The sequence below is a fragment of the Oncorhynchus masou genome, chromosome 13 (genome assembly GCF_036934945.1).
Source record: "Oncorhynchus masou masou isolate Uvic2021 chromosome 13, UVic_Omas_1.1, whole genome shotgun sequence".
In the NCBI taxonomy this organism is placed as follows: Eukaryota; Metazoa; Chordata; class Actinopteri; order Salmoniformes; family Salmonidae; genus Oncorhynchus; species Oncorhynchus masou.
The window spans coordinates 30,518,993-30,530,660 of NC_088224.1; positions in this window are offsets into that span (position 1 = coordinate 30,518,993).

Sequence of the window (11,668 nt, forward strand, 5' to 3'; positions counted from 1 at the left end):
TATAATACAGATACCCCCAGTCTCCACTATCGCGGGAACATTCCTACTCAGCAAAAACTGTTTGAATCAACTTTATTTCCACGTCATTTCAACAACAAAATTCAATGTGATGACGTTGAATCAACATGGATAACTGATTGGATTCACGAAAGGGATTTTCAGCCAACGACGTGACATTTTGTTGATTTCATGTTAACTCAATTAAATGGATATCAAAACTAGATGTCGAAATTACATCTATGCCCAGTGGGTTGCCTATAAATGTCAGTCAAGCTATAACGCTGAACTTTAGCGATACAGATTGATTCCAGCCCTAGTTCTGAGATTGGGCTGGCTGGATGCTGGAGAGGCCTGTCTTAGAACCCTCTGGATGTGGGAGGGATAGGGAGAGTGAGCCCACCAACCCTGAGTGGACAAACAGGAGATCAGAAGAGGACATTAGGCTGTGGCGAGAGAGAGGTCTGTCTGGCAGTGTGCTGAAGAGTTCTGACAGCCTTGTAGCTGTGGATAGGAGAAGGATCCATCCCATCAGCCCCAGGGCTAGTGTAGGCATGGTTAGTTTCCCCTGCAACAAGTCTTCTTTCAATAGAGCTGCTGCTTATCAGTGAGTGAAGTGAACACTGAGGGGTGATCATCAACTCCGCTCTCCACAGCACAGAAGAGCACAGCACCGGAACAACTACAAGCACAATGTAAAAAAGGACAGTATACTCTCCCCTGTCCGTCCTTACCGCCCGGCGCTCGCTTATTCCTGCACTCTCCATGACACCGCTCAGCATCAGTACAGAATCAAAGTCAGCATAATGTCCAAAACTATTTTATGGTCCCCTGTCCAAGCTCCTCACAGTCCTGATGCTGGCTTATTCTTGCCTGGCTACCCTGTCTGCTGGGGTGTAAAGAGACTAAGGTTTATAGTCATCCTCGCTGAAATCTTGGATGCATTGCACACTTTGAGACAAGGCTATTAAGGAGTATTGGCCCCTTGACTGTGCAGCACAAATTAGCGGTTCCCAGTTCTATTTTACACAAGGAGAAAAGGCCCTTTTCTCCAGCTAAAAACAGAGGCGAATATCATAAGGCTTCCATGTTGGCTCTTAGAAATGAATAGAGATGAAACATTCCTTTATTCAACATAAAAAAGGGTCTACATTGAATATCACTAACAGCTTAGTCACTCTCTAACATTACATTACTCATTTTTTTCACAGCAAGGTCATTTCCCAAGCGAAACAAACAACACAATTCTCCTCGATGCAAATGTCAAATAGATTTTCTAAATCATTGATGCATATTCTCAGGTTAGGTCTGGTGTGTATATGTGCAATTATGACGTAGTTATCTGGAGATCCACGTTCTGCAATTGATTGAATTACAGGCCTTAGTCTCATGTGTATAACTAATCAATTACAATTAACACAATTGTTTCATATCCTAAGTAACACAAGCCTTATTCTGGTGACAGAAAAGACAATACCACACTGTAACACTTTATATTCTCTTATCAAAACATATGATTCTCTCGAAATCAATGCTTAGCTGAGACACAATATATCTGTTAAAACAGCTCAGTGCCATATTACCAGCTCACATTGAGCAGCACAAGGTATGATCGCAGCACTACATAATCTAAAGGTAAGACCACACTTTAAAAAATGGATTTCTCTTTTCAAGAGCTGAGAAGTGAATCACGTATTCGCTTAAATTATCCTGTAGAGGTGATGGAGCACCTGAGCGTCAGGAAGGCAGATAGTGATCATGCCGATAAGTGCCCTGAAGATTCAAACAATAGCTCTTTCCTAGAGAGGCTGATCATATCTCCCGCCTCCTGTAGATATCTTGCATCTCTCCATGCAGAGAGCGGAAGGCTTTGCAGTAGAAAGACGAGGTGTGTGTGTGTGTGTTGCTATTTTGTTACACTGATATTGATAACTTGAAACTTGTTGGGAACTCAAAGCTGAACTAAGGATTCCTGCTTCTCGTAATGAGGTTCGGTAATTATACGGTTGTGACGTACCCCAGAGAGGGTAGATCGTGTGCTAAATGTATATTTGAACCCCTTTGCTGGAACACACGTAGACCTATTTCTTATCAAAAGCTTTGAGCTCCATTAGGTAACAGTTGTGTTTTTTAACTGCACAATACTAAGGCTGCACTATCGCAGTGATAACCGTTGTTTAGCTGGACGTTTGAATGAATAATGCATGTACATCATTTAACTGAGCACGTTTATGAGGAAACAAAACGGAAGCATTGGCTCCTCCATCTGTTGATGTTGATTTAAGAAGCTGTCTTACAGGTGCTACCGTTCCGGGAAACATTAGGTAGATGGAATTAAACTAGGATGAGGTCTGGGACTTGCATTAGTAAAACAAAAAACTAACTAATAGTAATTGTAAAACTGTCTCTGTTTCTCTCTCCCTTTCTTCCCTCGCTCATATACAAGTTACATAGAGAAACGAACATGAACAATAAGTGTGAGATGTCTCTCCTCTAAAGAATTTTGAACGTGATTGTGGACTCCATCCCTGTCATTTTATTGGCTGAGAAAAGAATGAGGCCTGGATGCTTTGTCCGTCCGTCTACACCGATAAGCTACAAACACTTCTATTTTATTTGCCTGCTTCAGCAGAACTAGTACGTCCTCTCTTTCCTTGTGTTGTTCAGTACCATGTGTTGTTCAGTACCATGTGTTGTGCAGTACCATGTGTTGTTCAGTACCATGTGTTGTTCAGTACCGTGTGTTGTTCAGTACCGTGTGTTGTGCAGTACCGTGTGTTGTTCAGTACCGTGTGTTGTGCAGTACCGTGTGTTGTTCAGTACCGTGTGTTGTTCAGTACCGTGTGTTGTGCAGTACAATGTGTTGTTCAGTACCATGTGTTGTTCAGTACCGTGTGTTGTTCAGTACCATGTGTTGTTCAGTACCGTGTGTTGTTCAGTACCGTGTGTTGTTCAGTACCGTGTGTTGTTCAGTACCGTGTGTTGTGCAGTACCATGTGTTGTTCAGTACCGTGTGTTGTGCAGTACCGTGTGTTGTTCAGTACCGTGTGTTGTTCAGTACCGTGTGTTGTGCAGTACCGTGTGTTGTTCAGTACCGTGTGTTGTGCAGTACCGTGTGTTGTTCAGTACCGTGTGTTGTGCAGTACCGTGTGTTGTGCAGTACCGTGTGTTGTTCAGTACCGTGTGATGTGCAGTACCGTGTGTTGTTCAGTACCGTGTGTTGTGCAGTACCGTGTGTTGTTCAGTACCGTGTGTTGTGCAGTACCGTGTGTTGTTCAGTACCGTGTGTTGTGCAGTACCGTGTGTTGTGCAGTACCGTGTGTTGTTCAGTACCGTGTGTTGTTCAGTACCGTGTGTTGTGCAGTACCGTGTGTTGTTCAGTACCGTGTGTTGTGCAGTACCGTGTGTTGTTCAGTACCGTGTGTTGTGCAGTACCGTGTGTTGTTCAGTACCGTGTGTTGTTCAGTACCGTGTGTTGTTCAGTACCGTGTGTTGTTCAGTACCGTGTGTTGTGCAGTACAATGTGTTGTTCAGTACCATGTGTTGTTCAGTACCATGTGTTGTGCAGTACCATGTGATGTTCAGTACCATGTGTTGTTCAGTACCATGTGTTGTCCAGTACCATGTGTTGTTCAGTACCATGTGTTGTTCAGTACTATTTACTGATTTTACTGAATGGAAATCTGTCTCCCTCATTTTAAATCTTCACAATAAAGAAAGAAAAGTACTTAAGAATGGTGAGTCTTAGTCTAGACTAATGTCTTCAGTCTGAACTTTCTTTTGTCAATTGGCTAGCTATTTACTTGACATTAGCGCTCCAATTACAATGGGGGAGCTCAGCCCACAGAGAAATGCTCAAAATCAACCAAGAGGACAGATACTGTAGAGCCAGGTTCAGTTAAGCATTAAAACCAAATCAAAACCTATCAGCAGGACATTATCGGCTGAATATTTTTATTACGTTTCAATGACTTTCTATTTTTCTCCACCCGAGGAGAATCAGTAGAGAATGGTGACTGAAAATATGGCATCTAAAATATTCATAAGAGATAATAGGATAGGGGCTGGTGTCCTCAGTCAATCACACAGGGACACTAAACACTGCGACTGAAGGAGAACAGGTCAACAAGGCCATTATTGGGAAAGGACATGTTAAATGGGAACACCCCAGAGCCTTTGAGAACCCCTAAGCAATGGAAGGTTGGACATGTTTCACATTTATGCCCAAACAGTCCAAAGGTTATACAAAATGTGTCACCCGAAATGACACACTATAGTTTGTACCCTTCTCCTCCTAAAAAATACTTGTTGACGGTTGTGGTAATGATTAATGTGTCCTCATATTCCTGGGTGCCATTCCTCCACACTCGTCTACCAATCACAATAGGAGGAAATGATTTGTTTTTTTACCCCAAAGAAAAAGAACGTAAAAACCCAAAGGCTTTATGCAGATGAAGCCCCAAGAAGCTGTTGAATTAAATATCTTTCTGTTGTTTCTCCATTTAGAAGTATAGTCACGTCCATTCATACATTTCAACAACCTTGATATGTAAATGATCTCAGAAAGGTGGAGAGCAGATTGCGGTGAAACACAGAGCAGTCCTCTGACACCTGTGTTATGTCTATTCCACTGTCTATATGATGTGCATGGTGCATGGTGCATAGTGCCCCTGGCTAAACTAAGCTTGCAAGAAGTGGTTTGAGCTAATTAAGGCATAGGAGCTATAAAATAATCTGTCAGTATAAACAAAGAAATGCTCAACTGCATGATTGTGAGGTACAGTGCCTTGCGAAAGTATTCGGCCCCCTTGAACTTTGCGACCTTTTGCCACATTTCAGGCTTCAAACATAAAGATATAAAACTATATTTTTTTGTGAAGAATCAACAACAAGTGGGACACAATCATGAAGTGGAACGACATTTATTGGATATTTCAAACATTTTTAACAAATCAAAAACTGAAAAATTGGGCGTGCAAAATTATTCAGCCCTATTACTTTCAGTGCAGCAAACTCTCTCCATCCTGCCCAGCCTTTCTAAGGTCTTCGAAAGCCAAGTCAACAAACAGGTCACTGACCATCTCGAATCCCACCGTACCTTCTCCGCTGTGCAATCTGGTTTCCGAGCCGGTCACGGGTGCACCTCAGCCACACTCAAGGTACTAAACGATATCATAACCGCCATCGATAAAAGACAGTACTGTGCAGCCGTCTTCATCGACCTTGCCAAGGCTTTCGACTCTGTCAATCACCATATTCTTATCGGCAGACTCAGTAGCCTCGGTTTTTCGGATGACTGCCTTGCCTGGTTCACCAATTACTTTGCAGACAGAGTTCAGTGTGTCAAATCGGAGGGCATGCTGTCCGGTCCTCTGGCAGTCTCTATGGGGGTGCCACAGGGTTCAATTCTCGGGCCGACTCTTTTCTCTGTATATATCAATGATGTTGCTCTTGCTGCGGGCGATTCCCTGATCCACCTCTATGCAGACGACACCATTCTATATACTTCCGGCCCGTCCTTGGACACTGTGCTATCTAACCTCCAAACGAGCTTCAATGCCATACAACACTCCTTCCGTGGCCTCCAACTGCTCTTAAACGCTAGTAAAACCAAATGCATGCTTTTCAACCGATCGCTGCCTGCACCCGCATGCCCGACGAGCATCACCACCCTGGATGGTTCCGACCTTGAATATGTGGACACCTATAAGTACCTAGGTGTCTGGCTAGACTGTAAACTCTCCTTCCAGACTCATATCAAACATCTCCAATCGAAAATCAAATCAAGAGTCGGCTTTCTATTCCGCAACAAAGCCTCCTTCACTCACGCCGCCAAACTTACCCTAGTAAAACTGACTATCCTACCGATCCTCGACTTCGGCGATGTCATCTACAAAATTGCCTCCAACACTCTACTCAGCAAACTGGATGCAGTTTATCACAGTGCCATCCGTTTTGTCACTAAAGCACCTTATACCACCCACCACTGCGACTTGTATGCTCTAGTCGGCTGGCCCTCGCTACATATTCGTCGCCAGACCCACTGGCTCCAGGTCATCTACAAGTCCATGCTAGGTAAAGCTCCGCCTTATCTCAGTTCACTGGTCACGATGGCAACACCCATCCGTAGCACGTGCTCCAGCAGGTGTATCTCACTGATCATCCCTAAAGCCAACACCTCATTTGGCCGCCTTTCGTTCCAGTACTCTGCTGCCTGTGACTGGAACGAATTGCAAAAATCCCTGAAGTTGGAGACTTTTATCTCCCTCACCAACTTCAAACATGTGCTATCTGAGCAGCTAACCGATCGCTGCAGCTGTACATAGTCTATTGGTAAATAGCCCACCCTTTTTCACCTATCTCATCCCCACACTATATTTATTTATTTACTTTTCTGCTCTTTTGCACACCAGTATCTCTACCTGTACATGACCATCTGATCATTTATCACTCCAGTGCTAATCTGCAAAATTGTAATTATTCGCCTACCTCCTCATGCCTTTTGCACACAATGTATATAGACTCCCCTTTTTTGTACTGTGTTATTGACTTGTTAATTGTTTACTCCATGTGTAACTCTGTGTTGTCTGTTCACACTGCTAAGCTTTATCTTGGCCAGGTCGCAGTTGCAAATGAGAACTTGATTTGATTTCTGTTTACGTATTCTGTCCACAAGAGATTATCTGCAGACTAACACAGTCTTGTGGTAGACATCGGCACAGGGAACTGTTTTACCTTAGCACCCAGTCTGTGGTGTAGTGAGATGGTTGGGGAAAAGCCAAGACACCTAGCGAGGAAACCCCTACACACTGTAAAAATAAATCTAGTTGATTCAAACAATTATTATTTAGTGTGGTTCCACAGCTTTTTTTGGTTTACTCAATTTACTCAAAAAATAGTGGCCCAAATTTAGCTCCAACTTGAGGTCAGGGACACCCACACACAGTGTTTTAACACACATTTTCAAATGTATAACTGTAATCATTATTCAATCATTAGAACATGTCCTTACTTGAGACTTGGCAGGTAGCCTAGTGGTTAAGAGCAACCTGAAAGGTTGCTGGTTTGAATCCCTCAGCCGATTAGTTGAGAAATCTTTCAATGTGACCTTGAGCAAGGCACTTAACCCAAGTCGCTCTGGATAAGAGTGTCTGCTAAATTCTGATCTGGTATATTCTGATCTTCCTGCCACGGTGTCTGCGTCAGTTATCATCTTTGATTGACTTAATTAGGGTTTTCTGTTTTAATGTTAGTCGTTACTCACTACGATCAGTGGTGGAAAAAGTACCCAAATGTCATACTTGAGTCAAAGTAAAGACACCTTCATAGAAAGTGACGCAAGTGAAAGTCACTCAGTAAAATTCCTTGAATAAAAGTCTAAAAGTGTTTGGATTTAAATATACTTAATCAAAAGTAAATGTAATTGCTCAAATATACTCAAAGTATCAAAAGTATAAATCATTTAAAATTCCTTATATTATGCAAACACCATTTTCATATGAACTCAGCCAAAAAAATAAACGTCCCTTTTTCAGGACCCTGTCTTTCAAAAATAATTCATAAAAATCCAAATAACTCCACAGATCTTTGTTGAAAAGGGTTTTAACTTCTTGAAACTCCCCATCCCGGATCCGGGTTTGTGACTAAAGCCTCAGGCTCATTAGCATAACGCAACGTTAACGATTTCTGAAAATCGCAAATAAAATGAAAATAATGCATCTGCTCTCAAGCTTAGCCTTTTCTTAACAACACTGTCATCTCAGATTTTCAAAATATGCTTTTGAACCATAGAAATTGACTAATTTGTGTAAGAGTATGCAAAGCTAGCATAGCATTTTGAGTAGCATTTAGCACGCAACATTTTCACAAAAACCAGATAACCAAATAAATAAAATCATTTACCTTTGAAGAGCTTCTGATGTTTTCAATGAGGAGACTCTCAGTTACATACCAAATGCGCAGTTTTTCCTGAAAGCGTCTGTGTGTAGGAGAAATCGTTCCGTTTTCTACATTGCGTCTGGCTACCGAAACGAACCGAAAATTCAGTCACCTACAACGTAAAACTTTTTCCGGATTAACTACATAATATCGACCGAAACATGGCAAACGTTGTTTGGAATCAATCCTCAAGGTGTTTTTTCACATATCTCTTCATTGATATGCAGTTCGTGGAAGCTTGCTTTCCTCTCTGTATCGCATGGAAAAATACTGGCAGGTGACTTTTGCGCACCAATTTCGGCGCAGGACACCGGGCAGACACCTGGTAAATGTGGTCTCTTATGGTCAATCTTCCAATGATCTGCCTACAAATACGTCACAATGCTGCAGACACCTTGGGGAAACGACAGAAAGGGCAGGCTCATTCCTCTCGCATTCACAGCCATACAAGGAGACAATGGAAAACAGAGCCTCAAAAATCCTTGTCATTTCCTGGATGCCATCTCATCTTGGTTTTGCCTGAAGCTCACGTTCTAGGGCACGCACAGAGAATATCTTGGTATTTCTGGACACGTCAGAGTGTTTTCTTTCGAATGCTATCAATTATATGCATAGTCGAGCATCTTTTTGTGACAAAATATCTTGTTTAAAACGGGAACGTTTTTCATCCAAAAATGAAATAGAGCCCCCATAGATGTAAGAGGTTAAACACTGTTTCCCATGCTTGTTCAATGACACATTGTTACGCCATGACCTTAGAGAGCTGTTTTATTTCTCTATTTGGTTAGTTCAGGGTGTGATGTGGGGTAGGCATTCACCGTGACAGAACTACCCACCACAAAAGGACCAAGCAGCGTGGTGAAAAGGTGTACTGGACATGGGATGACATCCTGGACGGCAAAGGATCCTGGACATGGGAGGAGATGCTGGCCGGGAAGGGAGTCCAGTAAGGGGCCTTCAGCGACGGCCTCCAGTTCGGGGCCCGCAACGAGAATGCCCAGTCCTGGGCCCGCAGTGAGGGTTCCCAGTCCGGGGCACGCAACGAGGGTGCCCAGTCCGGGGTCCGCAACAAGGGTGCCCAGTCCGGGGCCCGCATCTAGGGTGCCCAGTCCGGGGCTCGCAACGAGGGTGCCCAGTCCGGGGCCCGCAACGAGGGTGCCCAGTCCGGGGCCCGCAGCGAGGGTCCCCAATCCGGGGTCGGCGGCGAGGGTCCACCAAAGTGGGGTGAACCAGAGGTGGAGCGGGGTCTACGTCCCGCACCAGAGCCATCACCGCGGATAGATCCCCACCCAGAATCTCCCCTATAAGGTTCAGGTTTTGCGGCCGGAGTCCACACCTTTGGGGGGGGGGGGGGGGTACTGTCACACCCTGACCTTAGAGAGCTGTTTTATTTCTCTATTTGGTTAGTTCAGGGTGTGATGTGGGGTGGGCATTCTATGTTTTGTATCTTTCTTTATTTCTATGGTTTGGCCGGGAATGGTTCTCAATCAGGGACAGCTGTCTATTGTTGTCTCTGATTGGGAATCATACTTAGGTAGCCCTTTATCCCTCCTTCAGTGTGGGAAGTTGACTTTTGTTAGTGGCACTATAGCCCTATGAGCTTCACAGTTGTTTCTTCGTTTGTTGTTTTGTTGGCGCCATTTTAAATAATAGGAAAATGTACGCTCACCACGCTACACTTTGGTCCACTTCTTTCGACGGCCGTGACACCCGTAAACAACTCATGAACATGCACCTGTGGAACGGTTGTTAAGACACTAACAGCTTACAGATGGTAGGCAATTAAGGTCACAGTTATGAAAACTTAGGACACTAAAGAGGCCTTTCTACTGACTCTGAAAACACCAAAAGAAAGATGCCCAGGGTCCCTGCTCATCTGCGTGAACGTGCCTTAGGCATGCTTTAAGGAGGCATGAGGACTGCAGATGTGGTCAGGGTAATAAATTGCAATGTCCTTAATGTGAGACGTCTAAGACAGCGCTACAGGGAGACAGGACGGACAGCTGATCGTCCTTGCAGTGGCATTCATTGTAGCTGGGGATTTTAACAAGGCTAATCTGAAAACAAGACTCCCTAAATTGTATCAGCATATTGATTGCGCAACCAGGGCTGGCAAAACCTTGGATCATTGTTATTCTAACTTCCGCGACGCATGTAAGGCCCTGCCCCGCCCTCCTTTCGGAAAAGCTGACCAGGACTCCATTTTGTTGATCCCTGCCTACAGACAGAAACTAAAACAAGAAGCTCCCACGCTGAGGTCTGTCCAACGCTGGTCCGACCAATCTGATTCTACACTCCAAGACTGCTTCCATCACGTGGACTGGGATATTTCGTATTGCGTCAGACAACAACATTGACGAATACGCTAAAGTAGAATCTCAATTCAACTGCTCAGACACAAGAGGTATGTGGCAGGGTCTACAGTCAATCACGGATTACAAAAAGAAAACCAGCCCAGTCACGGACCAGGATGTCTTGCTCCCAGGCAGACTAAATAACTTTTTTGCCCGCTTTGAGGACAATACAGTGCCACTGACACGGCCTTCAACGAAAACATGCAGACTCTCCTTCACTGCAGCCGAGGTGAGTAAAACATTTAAACGTGTTAACCCTCGCAAGGCTGCAGGCCCAGATGGCATCCCCAGGCGCGCCCTCAGAGCATGCGCAGACCAGCTGGCTGGTGTGTTTACGGACATATTCAATCAATCCCTATCTCAGTCTGCTGTTCCCACATGCTTCAAGAGGGCCACCATTGTTCCTGTTCCCAAAAAAGCTAAGGTAACTGAGCTAAACGACTACCGCCCCGTAGCACTCACTTCCGTCATCATGAAGTGTTTTGAGAGACTAGTCAAGGACCATATCACCTCCACCCTACCTGACACCCTAGACCCACTCCAATTTGCTTACCGCCCAAATAGGTCCACAGACGATGCAATCTCAACCACACTGCACACTGCCCTAACCCATCTGGACAAGAGGAATGCTGTTCATCGACTACAGCTCGGCATTTAACACCATAGTACCCTCCAAGCTCGTCATCAAGCTCGAGACCCTGGGTCTCGACCCCGCCCTGTGCAAATGGGTACTGGACTTCCTGACGGGCCGCCCCCAGGTGGTGAGGGTAGGCAACAACATCTCCACCCCGCTGATCCTCAACACTGGGGCCCCACAAGGGTGCGTTCTGAGCCCTCTCCTGTACTCCCTGTTCACCCACGACTGCGTGGCCACGCAAGCCTCCAACTCAATCATCAGGTTTGCGGACGACACAACAGTGGTAGGCTTGATTACCAACAACGACGAGACGGCCTACAGGGAGGAGGTGAGGGCCCTCGGAGTGTGGTGTCAGGAAAATAACCTCACACTCAATGTCAACAAAACTAAAGAGATGATTGTGGACTTCAGGAAACAGCAGAGGAAACACCCCCCTATCCACATCGATGGAACAGTAGTGGAGAGGGTAGTAAGTTTTAATTTCCTCGGCATACACATCACAGACAAACTGAATTGGTCCACCCACACAGACAGCATCGTGAAGAAGGCGCAGCAGCGCCTTTTCAACCTCAGGAGGCTGAAGAAATTCGGCGTGTCACCAAAAGCACTCACAAACTTCTACAGATGCACAATCGAGAGCATCCTGGCGGGCTGTATCACCGCCTGGTACGGCAACTGCTCCGCCCACAACCGTAAGGCTCTCCAGAGGGTAGTGAGGTCTGCACAACGCATCACCGGGGGC